General features: G+C 42.6%; 1 protein-coding gene across 1 annotated transcript in view; it reads left to right on the top strand.

Annotated features, from left to right (window-relative positions):
- PKN3 (protein kinase N3) overlaps window positions 1-16,967 on the top strand; it is a 314,322-nt gene that overhangs the window by 257,199 nt on the left and 40,156 nt on the right. The gene's annotated exons all lie outside the window — the stretch shown is intronic.

The raw sequence follows: 16,967 nt of genomic DNA, 5'->3' as shown, positions 1-16,967 counted from the left end.
TCTGTCCACCAATTGTTCTTTTTGCATACGTTGAAACTGTGTCAAGGAAAGATTAGTGGATCTTTAGGCCACATCTGGCGTGGGCTAGCAGTGTCTTTCTTTAGGTTGTATGTGTGACAGGCTCGGCGGTATCTTTAGGCTGTGTCTAGAACAAGCTGGCAGTGCCCGTAAACTGGTACGGGACTGTCTGGACCCTTCAACTAATTGGGGCTGTCAGGGCTGACGGTGTGTCTGCCGACGATTGACGGTGCCCTTAGACTTTGTCTGGGGCACGCCCCGGGGTGCTCGTATGCTGTGTATTAGCAGTAGTAGAAATATCCTTATTCGATTCATATAAAAACAATAAAAGCACATCCAATCGTAGAGGCATAGATTGTAGTTTCCAGCCACCCGTTCTGAAAGTGATATTGATAATCTTAAAGTACATGAGTAATTCCATATACAGTTTGATTAGGACCCTCCCCCCCCATTCCCTAGTAAAAGTGCTCATTCGAGTACTGCTAGCCAGAGTTCGTCACAGCTGATGTCCATATTACACCATATTACATCGTATACACTTAAAATGCTAATTAAAGGGTCTTGTGCAACGTTTCATCAAACCAGTTACTATAAAAAATGCATTAAAAAATTGAATTAGACCAACCAATGATTAAAACCTCCTAGAACTTCCTAATATTAAAACGGATAGGGCCATATGTATCATCATGACCATTTGCGATTCCTTTTTTTTTTTTTTTTTTTTTCTATATCACAGATTTTTATTTTATGCATACGTGTATTTTCCAGGTTGTGGTCATGCAGATAATTCCTTAGAAACAGTATAAATTCCCAAAGTGATGAGTAAATAACCAGACGCTTGAATTCTTTCATCGTTGCGTTTATCAAAACAAGGTCCATAAATTAAGAATAGCAAATGCTTTTATAAACTGCTGAGCCACAGCATGGCTCTGCGAATACCAGCCTCACCTATACAGGGAATCTATCGACATTGGAAGGATGAAAAGCAGAGTCAGGACTGTAGGAATAAAACCTGTAACGTGTGGTGTATGGTCAGCTATCAAAGGTCAGTAGTTATTTCCCTCACCTCTTACACAAGTGATTTTACCATAAAATATGATATTGGAACATACAAATCTCATAAAAGTTCTTGTAGGCAGATGGTTAATTTTCCATGGTTAGACAGTATTATCAGCTAATATATAGCACTGAATATTCTCCCTCCACTGTGCAAAACATGAAGATGTGGAATGTGCTTTGGTGAAACTCAAGCTCCCTGTGCAGATGTAGTGTATGCAAATTCATTGAATGCCTTCAAGTCATCACCTGAAATGTGTCTCGCGAGGGTGTAATTCCAAATCACTTTAGCACAGTAGGTGTGTTTGGTCCCATTTAAACTCATGTTGGTAGATATTTAATCTGTATTTTATTTTATGTGCTAGGGGCTGAAACAGCACCCATCTTGCTTCGCAAATGCTTCATTTTAAGTAGTTTTTATTATTGCAAGATTTGACAAATACCATTACGTTACAACTCTGCAATTTCCATAAATCAACTTTAACAAAGGATTACCACTGACACAGTTTTGAGAGATAAAAGTATAAGAAGAAGTACAATAGTAGAGGAGAGGTAAAGGAACAGTTTAAAACTTGAACAAAGAAATACATTTTAACAAAAGAATTGGGAAAGTAAAAAAGCTTTAGAAGCCAATCCCCACTTCTTGTCCTTCAAAGAAATGCTTCCAGATCCTTTCTTTTCTATTAAGGGCTTTTGGGCCTCTATATTTGGCTAGTGAGAGTTCCATGGTTCTGATTTCATGAACCAAAGCAAGCCACTCAGCCACTTTTGGAGGTTCCTTAGAGATCCATGCCCTAGCTATAGTTAGTCTTGCGCATGCGAGCAAAATCGTTATAAGATCCTTATTGGGACAATTAATCTCCTGAATGTCTAGTAAGACCAAGTGTGCTGTGAGCTCCGGTATGGTTATCTGGTTAATTCTGAGATGATCAGTTATTCCGTTCCAAAAAGTAGAAAATGCAGGACAGGAGAATAGCATGTGTTCGATTCCAGCAGCAACTGTATTACATTTTACACATATAGATTTGTCTGAAATCAGGTTCCCTTGCGTCCAAATGGATATTTTTTGTGGTGTATAGTACAGCTCAGTAATTGTCCTATATAATTGCATTCTGAGGTTAGAGGAATGTACTATAGCGCTTAAATGTGTTAAGGCATTTCCGATCTGTATTGAATTTATATCTAGATTTAGTCTACGAGACCATTTAGCTGCAATTTGGGTAGTGTTTCCTCCTTTATCTTTAGTTAACCATTGGTATCCCAGTTTTATTAATGATTTAGATTTATCAGAATAAATACACTCTAGAATATCTGAATGTTTGACTTCCGTTATTCTCATTTTGCTATGAAAAAAATCTCTCAGTTGTCGATATCTAAAGTGCATATCATTTGCGATTCCTAAATAGCGATTTTTAAGGAATCGCTATTTAGAAATCGCAAAATGGTATGTATGTAGGAAATCGCATCTTTTTAGCGATTCCTTAACATTCCTAAATTGCGATTAGCAAATTGCTAATCGCAAATTTCCCAGTCATTTCTATGGGCCACGAGGCCCATAGGAATGAAGGCGAAATTTGCGATTAGCAATTTGCTAATCGCAATTTAGGAATATTTTCAAGGGTGCAGAGGTGTCACAAGAACACCCTGCTGCACCCCTGAAAATGACATGTGTTGGCATATGGCGCCCATACATGCCCCAAGGGCATGTATGAGCGTCATATGGCACCTTTGGATTTTGAATAAATTGCTTTTTTAAAAGAATTCGCAACTTACCACCAACTAGAAGTTCGTGGTAATTTGCGACTCCTTATGGGCATTTTTGCATTAATTTTCCTTTGATACATTGCATTTAAGGAATCGCACAATTTGCGATTCCATAAGTGCAATCGCAAAATAAGGAATAGCAAATTTTGGGATTCCTTATTTTGCTGCCAAAATGTGTCATACATACCATGCAGATCTGCGAATTTCGGCCTTTGCGAATGCTAATTTGCTTGATACATATGGCCCATAATCTCTAAAACTATTCTACTGTGGTGGACAAAGCATTACAGACTTCGATACTTGATTCAGTGGCTTCAACAACAGCTAAGGTGCACCACAAGCAATAATGTACAAATGAATATTACAATAAGTTGCAAACGATGATTTTCATTTTATGGATTTTCAATCTTTTCAATTATAGGAAAGGCCTCCGGAGAACTTATCAGGTTTCAGACGGAAGTTTCCCATTTGTTATCCACAGAGCAGCTCTACTAAGACTGGTCCCAAAAAAAAAAAAACAGAATCATCTTGTATCTGGAGAAATACCACGTTTCTATAATATTCTCAAAGCAGCAAGTGCGACCAAGGACCTGAACTAAGTTTTAAAGAGACCACTATATTTTGATCTCCACCTTGTGACAGGTGATATAAGTTAGCCTGTGACGGCCTCTCAAGTCAAGAAAACGCCCTGAATAAGAGTTCAGGCTATACATATATATATAAACTTTCAGATACTACTAGACAATTGAGGCCTTATGAATACCGCGTTATAGAACACCGGTCAAATCCATCGGGAGGGCAGCTTTAATTATAACAAGCCCTGAAGAAGTCCCCGGTGTGGGACGAAACGCTTCGGCTTTGTGGTACTCCATTTTTGCTGAATAAAGATTGAAAATCATCGTTTGCAACTTATTGTAATATTCATTTGTACATTATTGCTTGTGGTGCACCTTAGCTGTTGTTGAAACCAAGTTTGAATTCCTTAGGGAATAGGCACCGGGACGGTGGGTGCTACTCAGTGTGCACACGATTCCCTCTCTTTATTTTAGAGACAAACTAGAAATCTAAAAGGGTGATTGGAGATTAGGTGCTTCAAGAGGTAGGGACCACCGTTAGAACTGTTTTGTCATGCTTGATTCAGTGGCTATTAAGTAATTTGAACATCCTGATTCCTAGTCTCCAAGCGTATAACAAATATCTGGACACGGTAAAGATGAAACACTCTTTGCAGTCACTTTTTAAAATCCTAATAATGTCCTCAACGTGCTGTGCTTGGGAAAGACTAATGGTGCAATTAGACCGTATCTGTGACAGGCATGTTGTGCCCTTAGGCTGGGTCTGACACAAACTGAGATGCCTTTTGCCTTCAGCTGTGGAAAGTGTGAGGAGGCCTCTAGAATATCTCTGGAACAGGATGGTGGAACTCTTGGGCTAAGCCAGCCTATCGGTCATTTGTAGGAATGCAAAGATCAATTGTTGGTTTTGGTTTCCTGTTTCTGGAAGAGATTTGAAGAGAATGATACATATGATATTGTGGCTGTAAATCATTTTGATCTGTTTTGGCCTCAGTCATGGCCCCAGATGTGATATTCAGCCTTGTAGATGGTTCCCTACTCCACCTCTCTGCACATAGAAAGGGGTTACCAATCTCTGGTGCCCCTGGCACAGAAGTCTCTGGTACTTTTACCTCTCAGCCACTTCAGTCCATCACATTGGATGTTCAATAACAATAGTTCATAAAGTGCAGGAGAGGCTGCAGTCCGTGCCTCCATCACATACCCTCCATTTGCTCAGCGCCCAGCGAACCCTCGCTCAGCCCCCCGCGTACCCTCGCTCAGCCCCCCGCGTACCCTCGCTCAGCGCCCCGCGTACCCTCGCTCAGCGCCCCGCGTACCCTCGCTCAGCGCCCCGCGTACCCTCGCTCAGCGCCCCGCGTACCCTCGCTCAGCGCCCCGCGTACCCTCGCTCAGTGCCCCGCGTACCCTCGCTCAGTGCCCCGCGTACCCTCGCTCAGTGCCCCGCGTACCCTCGCTCAGCGCCCCGCGTACCCTCGCTCAGCGCCCCGCGTACCCTCGCTCAGCGCCCCGCGTACCCTCGCTCAGCGCCCCGCGTACCCTCGCTCAGTCTGTACAGAATGATACTCTATTCTTGTGTCTGTACAGAATGATACTCTATTCTTGTGTCTGTACAGAATGATACTCTATTCTTGTGTCTGTACAGAATGATACTCTATTCTTGTGTCTGTACAGAATGATACTCTATTCTTGTGTCTGTACAGAATGATACTCTATTCTTGTGTCTGTACAGAATGATACTCTGCACAGAATGATACTCTATTCTAGTGTCTGTTAAGAATGATACTCTATTCTAGTGTCTGCACAGAATGATACTCTATTCCAGTGTCTGTACAGAATGATACTCTATTCTAGTGTCTGCACAGAATGATACTCTATTCTAGTGTCTGCACAGAATGATACTCTATTCTAGTGTCTGTACAGAATGATACTCTATTCTTGTGTCTGCACAGAATGATTCTCTATTCTAGTGTCTGCACAGAATGATACTCTATTCTTGTGTCTGCACAGAATGATACTCTATTCTAGTGTCTGCACAGAATGATACTCTACTCTAGTGTCTGCACAGAATGATACTCTATTCTAGTGTCTGCACAGAATGATACTCTATTCTAGTGTCTGCACAGAATGATACTCTATTCTAGTGTCTGCACAGAATGATACTCTATTCTAGTGTCTGTACAGAATGATACTCTATTCTAGTGTCTGTACAGAATGATACTCTATTCTAGTGTCTGCACAGAATGATACTCTATTCTAGTGTCTGTACAGAATGATACTCTATTCTAGTGTCTGCACAAAATGATACTCTATTCTTGTGTCTGCACAGAATGATACTCTATTCTAGTGTCTGCACAGAATGATACTCTATTCTAGTGTCTGTACAGAATGATACTCTATTCTAGTGTCTCTACAGAATGATACTCTATTCTAGTGTCTGTACAGAATGATACTCTATTCTAGTGTCTGCACAGAATGATACTCTATTCTAGTGTCTGCACAGAATGATACTCTATTCTTGTGTCTGCACAGAATGATACTCTATTCTAGTGTCTGCACGGAATGATACTCTATTCTAGTGTCTGCACGGAATGATACTCTATTCTAGTGTCTGTACGGAATGATACTCTATTCTAGTGTCTGTACGGAATGATACTCTATTCTAGTGTCTGTACGGAATGATACTCTATTCTAGTGTCTGTACAGAATGATACTCTATTCTTGTGTCTGTACGGAATGATGTTCCAGCCCAGTATGTCTGTACAGAATGATACTCTAGTCTAGTGTCTGTACAGAATGATACTCTGTTCTTGTGTCTGTACAGAATGATACTCTGCACAGAATGATACTCTATTCTAGTGTCTGTTAAGAATGATACTCTATTCTAGTGTCTGTTAAGAATGATACTCTATTCTAGTGTCTGTACAGAATGATACTCTATTCTAATGTCTGTACAGAATGATACTCTATTCTAGTGTCTGTACAGAATGATACTCTATTCTAGTGTCTGCACAGAATGATACTCTATTCTTGTGTCTGCACAGAATGATACTCTATTCCAGTGTCTGTACAGAATGATACTCTATTCTAGTGTCTGCACAGAATGATACTCTATTCTAGTGTCTGCACAGAATGATACTCTATTCTAGTGTCTGCACAGAATGATACTCTATTCTAGTGTCTGTACAGAATGATACTCTATTCTTGTGTCTGCACAGAATGATTCTCTATTCTAGTGTCTGCACAGAATGATACTCTATTCTTGTGTCTGCACAGAATGATACTCTACTCTAGTGTCTGCACAGAATGATACTCTATTCTAGTGTCTGCACAGTGTCTGCACAGAATGATACTCTATTCTAGTGTCTGCACAGAATGATACTCTATTCTAGTGTCTGCACAGAATGATACTCTATTCTAGTGTCTGTACAGAATGATACTCTATTCTAGTGTCTGTACAGAATGATACTCTATTCTAGTGTCTGCACAGAATGATACTCTATTCTAGTGTCTGCACAGAATGATACTCTATTCTAGTGTCTGCACAGAATGATACTCTATTCTAGTGTCTGCACAGAATGATACTCTATTCTAGTGTCTGTACAGAATGATACTCTATTCTAGTGTCTGTACAGAATGATACTCTATTCTAGTGTCTGCACAGAATGATACTCTATTCTAGTGTCTGTACAGAATGATACTCTATTCTAGTGTCTGCACAGAATGATACTCTATTCTTGTGTCTGCACAGAATGATACTCTATTCTAGTGTCTGCACAGAATGATACTCTATTCTAGTGTCTGTACAGAATGCTACTCTATTCTAGTGTCTCTACAGAATGATACTCTATTCTAGTGTCTGTACAGAATGATACTCTATTCTAGTGTCTGCACAGAATGATACTCTATTCTAGTGTCTGCACAGAATGATACTCTATTCTTGTGTCTGCACAGAATGATACTCTATTCTAGTGTCTGCACGGAATGATACTCTATTCTAGTGTCTGCACGGAATGATACTCTATTCTAGTGTCTGTACAGAATGATACTCTATTCTAGTGTCTGTACAGAATGATACTCTATTCTAGTGTCTGCACAGAATGATACTCTATTCTAGTGTCTGCACAGAATGATACTCTATTCTAGTGTCTGTACAGAATGATACTCTATTCTAGTGTCTCTACAGAATGATACTCTATTCTAGTGTCTGTACAGAATGATACTCTATTCTAGTGTCTGCACAGAATGATACTCTATTCTAGTGTCTGCACAGAATGATACTCTATTCTTGTGTCTGCACAGAATGATACTCTATTCTAGTGTCTGCACGGAATGATACTTTATTCTAGTGTCTGCACGGAATGATACTCTATTCTAGTGTCTGTACGGAATGATACTCTATTCTAGTGTCTGTACGGAATGATACTCTATTCTAGTGTCTGTACGGAATGATACTCTATTCTAGTGTCTGTACAGAATGATACTCTATTCTTGTGTCTGTATGGAATGATGTTCCAGCCCAGTATGTCTATACAGAATGATACTCTAGTCTAGTGTCTGTACAGAATGATACTCTATTCTAGTGTCTGTACAGAATGATACTCTGTTCTTGTGTCTGTACGGAATGATGTTCCAGCCCAGTGTCTGTACAGAATGATACTCTATTCTAGTGTCTGTACAGAATGATACTCTGTTCTTGTGTCTGTACGGAATGATGTTCCAGCCCAGTGTCTGTACAGAATGATGTTCCAGCCCAGTGTCTGTACAGAATGATACTCTATTCTAGTGGCTGTACAGAATGATACTCTATTCTAGTGTCTGTACAGAATGATACTCTGTTCTAGTGTCTGTACGGAATATTATATTCTAGTGTCTGTACGGAATGATACTATATTCTAGTGTCTGTACAGAATGATACTCTATTCTAGTGTCTGTACAGAATGATACTCTGTTCTTGTGTCTGCACAGAATGATACTCTGTTCTTGTGTCTGTACGGACTGATGTTCCAGCCCAGTGTTTGTACAGAATGATACTCTATTCTAGTGTCTGTTAAGAATGATACTCTATTCTAGTGTCTGCACAGAATGATACTCTATTCCAGTGTCTGTACAGAATGATACTCTATTCTAGTGTCTGCACAGAATGATACTCTATTCTAGTGTCTGTACAGAATGATACTCTATTCTAGTGTCTGCACAGAATGATACTCTATTCTAGTGTCTGTACAGAATGATACTCTATTCTTGTGTCTGCACAGAATGATTCTCTATTCTAGTGTCTGCACAGAATGATACTCTATTCTTGTGTCTGCACAGAATGATACTCTATTCTAGTGTCTGCACAGAATGATACTCTACTCTAGTGTCTGCACAGAATGATACTCTATTCTAGTGTCTGCACAGAATGATACTCTATTCTAGTGTCTGCACAGAATGATACTCTATTCTAGTGTCTGCACAGAATGATACTCTATTCTAGTGTCTGTACAGAATGATACTCTATTCTAGTGTCTGTACAGAATGATACTCTATTCTAGTATCTGCACAGAATGATACTCTATTCTAGTGTCTGTACAGAATGATACTCTATTCTAGTGTCTGCACAGAATGATACTCTATTCTAGTGTCTGCACAGAATGATACTCTATTCTAGTGTCTGCACAGAATGATACTCTATTCTAGTGTCTGTACAGAATGATACTCTATTCTAGTGTCTCTACAGAATGATACTCTATTCTAGTGTCTGTACAGAATGATACTCTATTCTAGTGTCTGCACAGAATGATACTCTATTCTAGTGTCTGCACAGAATGATACTCTATTCTTGTGTCTGCACAGAATGATACTCTATTCTAGTGTCTGCACGGAATGATACTCTATTCTAGTGTCTGCACGGAATGATACTCTATTCTAGTGTCTGTACGGAATGATACTCTATTCTAGTGTCTGTACGGAATGATACTCTATTCTAGTGTCTGTACAGAATGATACTCTATTCTTGTGTCTGTACGGAATGATGTTCCAGCCCAGTATGTCTGTACAGAATGATACTCTAGTCTAGTGTCTGTACAGAATGATACTCTGTTCTTGTGTCTGTACAGAATGATACTCTGCACAGAATGATACTCTATTCTAGTGTCTGTTAAGAATGATACTCTATTCTAGTGTCTGTTAAGAATGATACTCTATTCTAGTGTCTGTACAGAATGATACTCTATTCTAATGTCTGTACAGAATGATACTCTATTCTAGTGTCTGTACAGAATGATACTCTATTCTAGTGTCTGCACAGAATGATACTCTACTCTAGTGTCTGCACAGAATGATACTCTATTCTAGTGTCTGCACAGTGTCTGCACAGAATGATACTCTATTCTAGTGTCTGCACAGAATGATACTCTATTCTAGTGTCTGCACAGAATGATACTCTATTCTAGTGTCTGTACAGAATGATACTCTATTCTAGTGTCTGTACAGAATGATACTCTATTCTAGTGTCTGTACAGAATGATACTCTATTCTAGTGTCTGCACAGAATGATACTCTATTCTAGTGTCTGCACAGAATGATACTCTATTCTAGTGTCTGTACAGAATGATACTCTATTCTAGTGTCTCTACAGAATGATACTCTATTCTAGTGTCTGTACAGAATGATACTCTATTCTAGTGTCTGCACAGAATGATACTCTATTCTAGTGTCTGCACAGAATGATACTCTATTCTTGTGTCTGCACAGAATGATACTCTATTCTAGTGTCTGCACGGAATGATACTCTATTCTAGTGTCTGCACGGAATGATACTCTATTCTAGTGTCTGTACGGAATGATACTCTATTCTAGTGTCTGTACGGAATGATACTCTATTCTAGTGTCTGTACGGAATGATACTCTATTCTAGTGTCTGTACAGAATGATACTCTATTCTTGTGTCTGTATGGAATGATGTTCCAGCCCAGTATGTCTATACAGAATGATACTCTAGTCTAGTGTCTGTACAGAATGATACTCTATTCTAGTGTCTGTACAGAATGATACTCTGTTCTTGTGTCTGTACGGAATGATGTTCCAGCCCAGTGTCTGTACAGAATGATACTCTATTCTAGTGTCTGTACAGAATGATACTCTGTTCTTGTGTCTGTACGGAATGATGTTCCAGCCCAGTGTCTGTACAGAATGATGTTCCAGCCCAGTGTCTGTACAGAATGATACTCTATTCTAGTGGCTGTACAGAATGATACTCTATTCTAGTGTCTGTACAGAATGATACTCTGTTCTAGTGTCTGTACGGAATATTATATTCTAGTGTCTGTACGGAATGATACTATATTCTAGTGTCTGTACAGAATGATACTCTATTCTAGTGTCTGTACAGAATGATACTCTGTTCTTGTGTCTGCACAGAATGATACTCTGTTCTTGTGTCTGTACGGAATGATGTTCCAGCCCAGTGTTTGTACAGAATGATACTCTATTCTAGTGTCTGTACAGAATGATACTCTATACTAGTGTCTGTACAGAATGATACTCTGTTCTTGTGTCTGTACGGAATGATGTTCCAGCCCAGTATGTCTGTACAGAATGATACTCTATTCTAGTGTCTGTACGGAATGATATTCTGTTCTTGTGTCTGTACGGAATGATGTTCCAGCCCAGTGTGTCTGTAGGAAGGTGGAATCTGACTGTATGGTTGCCCCCACTTTTTTCCTGGAGTTTTAATGGTTTTTGATTTAGTTTGGCTGGGATCCTGCTATACAGGGTCCCAGCCTTATCTGCCTTTCTCTCTAAATTGATTGCATGTACTATAGGTACACATCAGTTTGGTTACTGGGGTACCCTTGTGAATCCCTATATATGATACACTTGTACTAAGGGCTTAGGTACCCCAGAGGCCTACCAGGGGCTGCAGCATGCATTACGCCACCCCTTGGAAGCCTTCCAAAATGACACCACAGGTCTGCTGCTGCAGCCTGGGTAAGGTGGTACATGCACCCCTTACTGAGATATAGGCTACATATATCTACCTTAAATCACTACACACAGAGATCTATCAGTCACCCCTATGGCAGGTCTTATCAATCCTGAAGGCAGGGTGCTTAGTTTTGTGTGAGAGGGTGCCCATGCATGAGCAGGGCCCCTCTGCAGCCTTCGCAACCTATTCTCTGGGGCTGTTCTGTGATGCAGCCAGACCATATACTCTTAAGTGCATTATAACCTCGCGGTTAATGCTAACTTTCGAATGGCTGCACGGAAACATGACGTGTTTGGTGTATTCTACCCTTCTAGAGGGAGGAGTGAGGTACTGGGGGCAGTACTGAAAAGCCTGACTGTTTTTAATTGTTATTTTATCGTTTGGGAATTGTGCTGCAAATGGGGGCATTTAATACCTGACTACTGGATCTTAAACTGTGCGGGGGCATTTATAACACTCTCCGGTCCACCGCCATCGCATTAGGTGATTGATTGAGTGGAGAGAGCTCACCAAGTCTTTCTTCACTGGGCACTAGCTATTCCGGTTGGCGGTCTAGTTTCCAACTCGCCGCCGTCATAAATTCCAACTCCCGAGCGGGCGCGCAGCAGACGTGCTAAAGGTCAGTACGTCGCCAGCCGCCAGGAAATGCTGCCAGTTTTACAGCAAGGACCCTCACGGAGCCGAATCCTCTACACACGAGAGGCACTCCTAGCACATAGGCATACACTATCTTGCATGGGGGAGAAAGAGCCCGGTACAATCGTTGGTAAGAGGGGCCACAAGGAATGACAGGTTTGTCAACTGTGGGTGGGCTAGGATTAAACAACTCCCCTCCTTTCTCGAATTTCACCCCTGTATATAGATGAAACAACCACGACAGGGGAGGCATAAAGATAGTCGGGGGAGACCAGGGGGACAGGGCAGGATAGACAGATGCCGGACATGCGAGGACTGTATCTGAACGCTAGATCCACCTCTAAGCATGCAACAGAGACATGGGACCTAGTAGAGGACCAGAAGCCTGGCATGTGCCTCTTCACTGAAACATGGCTCAATAATGAGGCCACACCAATATTAGCAGTGGCCTTTCTGGACGAGTATGTAGTCACTAGGCTAGACAGGCCCTGGGGGGGATTAGCCATTGCCATACGGCCTCCTTATTATATCAGTACGCTAGACAGGGTCTCCTCTGCCAACATGGAGCTCCTAATATTCAGAGTGGAGCAGTCCCAGGTCATAGAATGGACAGGGGCATTGGTATATCACCCTCCGGCGGGTAGCAATAAGGAATTCTGCACTGCATTATTGGACTGACTGGCACCGCATGTCCTGAAAGCCACTAAATTTCGATTGAAAGGCGATCTAATTCACCATCTAGAGCGGTCTTCTAACTCCGACGCGGCTAACCTAATTACAACGATGGAATCCCTAGAGCTATCGCTGAGAGTCACCAGTCCCACCCACAGTGCAGGCCACACGTTAGACGCCATCTTTTCCAACATGGGCGATCTGGCAGTCGAGCCTCCTCCATCATTAGACTGGACTGACCATAAGGCTCTAAGCTTTACGCTACCCTCCTCTCATCCAGTGGTGCGGATACATGGTCTGGAGAACCTTCGAAGACCTTGAGCGAGAGTAACCCCCTCAGCCTTTAGCCAGGTCTATATTGACCCCCGTTCAATCTGGACGTGGATCCGAACTAGGCATGGCAAGGACTGGAGGGAGCGATTCAGGGACTCTTACATACCATAGCCCCTCTGAAAAAGGCCACTACTCAGGAGAGGGCAGCTCCTGCCCCTTGGTACTCAGACTCCCTTAGAAAGGAAAAGTCCTTGTTTAGGGTCCTAGAGAGGAGATGGAGGAAAACAAAGGAGGAATCAGATAAATCATCATATCGGAAATCCCATAGAGCCTACCTAAACAGCTGTAATACAGCAAGAAGGACATATTTTATTTATTTATTTATTTTGAAAGTTTTATATAGCGCGGACAAGATCTTTGCAGATATCAGAGCGCTATACATAGTAGGGGTACATGAGGGAGGATAGACAACAGGTAAGTCAATAAAGCTAACAGTACAAATAGGTGGATGCAAAGCCAATTATGTAAATCAATAAGACAAGTAATGCCAATAAGCAACGTGGTCAAACATGTAGTACAGATCGGTGCAGAGTCTTTAACGAGTTCGAAATAATAGATCAAGTGTATTTAGCCATGAGGATAGCTTTTACTTCTTTCTTGAAGAGTGTAGTGGAGGAGATAAGCCTGGTTTCGGGAGGGAGTGAGTTCCAGATCCTGGGCGCCATTCCTGTGAAGGAGCGCTTATAGGTTTTTCCTTCCGGAATCTTCGAGGTTTCAGCAGAAGATTGTTTGTGCCTCTAGTGTTTCTAGCTCCGCCAGAGATTGTCAGCTTCTGAGTGAGGTAGCCGGGTGAGTTCAGGTGAACCGCCTTGTGTGTCATGCAGGCGATTTTCAGATGTATTCTGGCTTCAAAAGGCAGCCAGTTCAGGGATTGCAAGTCAGGAGAAATATGAGAGTGTTTTTTTGACCCAGTGATGAGTCTCGCTGCAGCGTTTAGAGAAGCTCTTAGGGGTGCGGTTGTAGTTAGGGGGAGTCCGCAGAGGGCGGTGCTGCCGTATTCAATTTGGGGGATGACTAGTGCTTGTACTGCAGTTTGGAAGTCTTTGGCTGGGAGGAAGGGTTTAAGTTTCCTCAGAGTGTTGATCTGGAAGTTCGCTCCCTTTGTTGCCTTGCTGATATGCTGCTGCATGTTGAGATTGGTGTCGAGTGTTATGCCTAAAGATTTTGCTGAGTCCACGATGGTGGGTTGGACATTGAGTGCGGTTAGGTGTTTAAGCCAAGTTTGGGTGGTGGATATCTTCGCGGGAGGTGAGATCAGAAGGAACTCTGTTTTCAGAGCATTGAGTTTGAGATGATTATCGGCAAGCCATGATTGGGTGCTTCTGATCGTTGAGTTCAGGAGCAGGATGCCTTTGGGGGATTGTAGTTTGAGATAGAGTTGGGTGTCATCGGCGTACATGTGAAAGTGTACATTAGATGCTTGTAACAAGGTGGTGAGAGGTTCCATAACTAGGTTGAACAGAGTTGGGGATAGGGAGGATCCTTGGGGGACGCCTAGCGTTACAGGTATTGGCGAGGACATCTGGTTATTGCTCTTGAATTTCTGCGATCTGTTGTGTAGAAAGGAAGTGAACCACTTGAGAACAGTTCCAGATAAACCCATTCTTGTGTTTAGTAGTTCGAGTAAATTCTCATGTTTAACGGTGTCGAATGCTGAAGAGAGATCTAGAAGGATGAGGAGGCAGGTGTCGTTTTGGTCTAGCATTTGAAGTGCGTCGTCAATTATGTGCGTCATGGCCGTTTCTGTACTGTGTCCCGCTCGGAAGCCTGACTGGTGCGGGTTGAGGAGATCAAATTGTTCAATGTGTTTAGTCAATTGTAGTTGCGCGCATTTTTCCAGCAGTTTGGCGAGAGTGGGAATATTGGTAATGGGTCGGTAGTTGTTGAGATCAGAGGGGTTGGCTGTAGGTTTCTTTAGCAGAGGTGTGACTTGTCCAACTTTGAGGGAGTCAGGGATGGTTCCTTGTTGGAGAGAGCTGTTGATAATTTTAGTCCAGAGTGGGAGAAGCAAAGGGGTAAAGTCTTTTACTGCGGTAGCAGGAAGGGGGTCCGTGAGGTTATTGGATGGTTTCAAGGTGCTGAGCAGTTTGCCAATTTCTTCTTCCGAGTATGTGCCAAAGTTTGACCATGTAGCATTGTTTTTTGGTTCAGTGGGTGCTATGCGGTGTGGTTTGGAGTAGAGGCTTGCATCAATGAGGAGATCGCTCTTTATGTTGTCAGTTTTTTGGATAAAGAAAGCGGAGAAGTCTTCACAGGAGGGTTCTTCACGCACAGTGCTGAGTGGTTGGGGTTGTTCCTTGGATTGTGATCTGATTAGCTCAAACAGTTTTCTCGGACGGTTTTTTGCTTGGTCAAGCTGGAGGCTGAAGAAATCTGATTTTGAGTGTTTTATTTTCCTGAAATAGGCGTTTCTCTTTTTCTTCAGAGTTTTTAGGTGCAGTGCAGAGGGAGCTGATCTCCAGGTGCGCTCTGCTAATCGCATGTCTCGTCTATCCTCATTGAGACTCCCGTTGTACCATGGATTGGAGATTTTAGTTGAGACTCTTTTTAGCTGCAAAGGTGCAGCCTCATTAATTATTGAGGTCATAGCGTTGAGATAGTGGTCAGTCAGGGTTTGAACGTCCGTATCGCCGGTCGGTGGGAGTAGGAGATTGCATCTGTCAGGAGGCAGAGAGCTTGGGTTGAGTTTTTTCAGGTCTCTTTTCCAGACTTTGGGCTTGGAGGATTGAACAGGGTTGAATTTAACTTTTTCATTGATGAAGAATGTGACAATATGATGATCTGACCAGTCACAGGGTTGGATGGACTCGAGTTGGATAGAGTCCTCTTTGGAGATGATCAGGTCGAGGATAGAGCCTTTCTCGTGGGTCGGGCTGTTGCATATTTGGGTAAGGTTAAGGGCATCGAGGAAGTTTTTAAGACTATTTACCACCGCGTCCTTGCCATCGTTCCAGTGGAGGTTGAAGTCACCAAGGTATATTTGGGTGAGCTGCCGTCCGGAGTTGGTTGAGATCAGATCCATGATTTGTTGGGAAAAGGTGAGGTTGTCCCTGGGTGGGTGGTAAATGCTGTGAAGAGAACATATCGGTTTGCCCTCACTAATAATGTCGAGGCAGATGTATTTCCAGGATGTTGGGGATGGTAGGGAGGTGGAATTGACTTTTAAGAACAGAGAGGTTGTTCCTGTAGATGCATGCGATTCCACCACCTATTTTGCCTGATCTGTCGAGCCTGATAATGTGGTAGTTGGGTGGAACCAGAATGTCCATTCTAGGTGACGAGGATTCAGTTACCAGGTTTCAGTCAGGAGGTCAAGGTCCCGTGATAAGAGGAGGTCAGCAATGGCGGCGGAATGTTTCGAGGCCGATCTGCAGTTGAGGAGAGTGCATTTGAGACGAGGTGTGTTGAGGGTGGTAGAGGGTTCTAGAGAGAGAGGGATTTTTCTAAGGTTATTGGGGATGGAGAATCTGCTGTTTAGTGTGGGGGGTCTAAGGGGATTTGAGTGTATCGTGGGAATGGTGAGGTGTGAGGTGGTTGTGTGATTTTGGGGGGCTGGGTCATAGGAGCGGAGAAGGGTGAGTGTGTCGAGGTCAGAAGTAGGGCTGTGGGTGCGACGAGGGCGGTTGTTGCGATTGCGAGCTGGGATTGAAGTCCAGTGTGGGGAGTGTTGAGTGAGAGAGTCAATCGGGAGGGAGGGGGACATGTTGGGAGGAGAGGTGTAGGTGGGTGAGGGGTTGCAGGGGCGATGAGGGCGGTTGTTGCGATTGTGAACAGGGATTGACATCCGGTGTGAGGAGTGTTGAGTGAGGGAGTCAACCGGAGGGATAGGGGGCATGTTGGGATGGGAAGTGGAGGTGGGTGCGGGGTGTATGGGGTGTGTGGAGAGTAGTTCTTTGATGATGTGCATGTCTTCTTTGATCTGGATGAGGGTGGCCATGATC

This window comes from Lissotriton vulgaris, chromosome 5 (assembly GCF_964263255.1).
Source record: "Lissotriton vulgaris chromosome 5, aLisVul1.2, whole genome shotgun sequence".
Classification (NCBI taxonomy): domain Eukaryota; kingdom Metazoa; phylum Chordata; class Amphibia; order Caudata; family Salamandridae; genus Lissotriton; species Lissotriton vulgaris.
Note: the sequence above shows the minus strand (reverse complement) of the source record. Positions and strands in the feature narration are given on the sequence as shown.